This window comes from Gymnoscopelus braueri (assembly GCF_963280865.1).
Source record: "Gymnoscopelus braueri genome assembly, chromosome: 15".
NCBI lineage: Eukaryota > Metazoa > Chordata > Actinopteri > Myctophiformes > Myctophidae > Gymnoscopelus > Gymnoscopelus braueri.
The window spans coordinates 35,889,399-35,891,898 of NC_137620.1; the positions used below are offsets into that span (position 1 = coordinate 35,889,399).

The 2,500-nt window shown below is 38.3% G+C and overlaps 1 protein-coding gene across 1 annotated transcript in view; it reads left to right on the forward strand.

Moving 5' to 3' along the window:
• The window catches only part of dnah2 (dynein, axonemal, heavy chain 2), a gene marked incomplete at both ends in the record, with an annotated part of 428,475 nt that overhangs the window by 317,979 nt on the left and 107,996 nt on the right, over positions 1-2,500 (forward strand). The window lies entirely within an intron of this gene.

The following is a 2,500-nucleotide window of genomic DNA, read 5'->3' on the forward strand; positions in this document are numbered from 1 at the left end:
CATTACTTTATGCTATTCAAAAATAGCAGATCTACAAGCTCATAAAGCGGCACTCGCTGCTATGAGCTTGTAGAACTGCTAAATAAAATTCAAATCGTGAAAATGTGTGCAAATCTTTAAATCCTTTTTTTCTCTTTAAGGCGAGCATTTTTAACACAAAATCTTTGCTTCTGGGGGTCCCTGGCACAGCATATTTTCAGGTGGGGGCCCGTGGCCAAATACATATCAATTTGGGGGGTCCTTGGCACGAAGAAGTTTGAGAACCACTGCACTATAGAGGGAGCGAGCGTGATCTGGTTCCACCCACGATTTAGAACAACCATGGGGAACATTCTCACTCTACTACTCTGACACCATCCATTAAAGGACGTGTAACACTGGTTTCTGTCCAAATTGGCCTGAGACCACAAGGGGGGATGGTTATATATTGGCTAGTTAACCAGTATATCATTGCTGTCGGGCAGAAACCTTGTATCTCCATATTTTAACTTTTCACGTTTTTTTGTAAATTAATGCCCTACTTGATCATACTACAGCATCACACACAAGTATAAAAAGTAGCCGATCTACAAGCTCGAAACTAGTTTTGAGCTTGTAGATCTGCTACTTTTCCGAATTTGAATCCTGAAAAAAGTAACAGTTTTGGACATGTGAGGTTTCCACCCAACAGAGACGACACACTGACCCCATTCGTTGCCATTAGCACTGCTACGACAATTCTAACAAGCTTAGATTTCTCAGCTAACTGTCTATCTCCCATGTAATGAAACACTCAGGTGCTTGTGCACACATGCGTTTAGGTCTTTGAAATAAGTCACAGGAGAGAAATAATTCATTGGAAGCAGCTTTGATGGTTAATTGCCTCTTATTATGTGAAAAAATACAAAATGAAGCGAAGGGAAATAAGTTTCTTTTGGACTGCATAGGTCAGCCAACAAAAAGCCATTCAGACTTACTTTACTTTATCTGTTTATTTGGACGGGACTGTGGACATTAATGAACACCCAGTACATGGATGTGAAATTAACCAACTGTCTAACTAAACATGCCGGCTAGAAGCTAATATCCATTTGAATTCCTCTAATATAAAAACAATCAAATAAAAAACATAACAAATACAGAAATGAACATACAATTGCCTATCATTAAAAACTAGAAATACAATCCTAATAAAAAAAATATCTGAACGATTATCAGTGTTCACAAGTTTGGGAATTTTTTAACCCCTTTTTTTGTTGCCTCCACATTATTATGTCAAAGGGGACTCATTCAAAATATCCTATCAGCACCCACTCCAGTGGAGGATCAAGTTCAAGTTCAGTTTATTATTTCCCAAACTGGGCAATTTATGTTACAGAAGATAATAATAAGAAACTCCAAGACACAGTAAACATACCTACACAAGACATGATGATGAGAACCATGTATAGTGTCTCTGTCGAGTGGAAACCTCATATGTCCAAAACTGTTACTATTATAAAGGGTGCATTTGGATCCTAACTATCAATGATTTAGCTAGGGACGTCCGCTCCCCATCAAGGACCCCTGGGGGTCCCCGGACCCCACTTTGAGAACCAGTGCTGTAGAAGCATGTTAGAATGCATCATCCCAAAGTTATATTCAAGCAAACAACTTCAGATGCAAGTTATGGACCTCAGAGAGTCTTATATACTGTACAGTATGAACTTCTTGTTGAAAATGCTTTTGACTTTTTGATAAGAATCATAGAACAGTATGTACGATATCAACCGCTTAATATTAAAAAGAGGAACTATCTCTCTTTATGTAGGCTATTATGAAATATCTTCCTGAAAACACGGGATTCAGAACTTGGGGTCAGATTTCTCAGACAAGTCTCTCTTGGTCATCAAAACATAACAAAAAAAAAGCCAACTGTTTTGGATTACAGAACAGCATTTTGTGAAATAAAACAGCTGTCTGAATGCTGTCTAAACATTGTGAGCCATTGTGTGCAAAAGGAATCTCTAAGGGGCCGCGTGTGTCTGTCCACCAAGACGTTTCTTTTTCCTGAGCGCAGCAGCATATGTTTTTAATTTGTTTACTACGTGAGCGAAACGCTTTTTTGGAAACTCATCCAGCAGAAGCATGACGAGGCGTCGAGCGTCTGTTTTACACTTGCGTGTTCACGTGTAGTATTGTATATTAACCCATTCAAACCCGGGAACGTATCCGTGTAAACCACTTTATCCATATTTTATACTTAGGCTATTCAAAAATAGCAGATATACAAGCTCATAGCGCGGCACCGAGTGCCACGCTATGAGCTTGTAGATCTGCTATTTTAAAGAAATCATGAAGATTTTTGCAAATCATTGAATATATATATATATATATATTTTAAAGCAAAGAAAATTAACTAAAATCTTTGCTTCTGGGGGGTCCCTGGAACAACATATTTTGAGATAGGGGTCCGCAGCCAAATACATAAAATTTTGGGGATCCTTGACATGAACATTTTTTGAGAACCACCGATTTATAT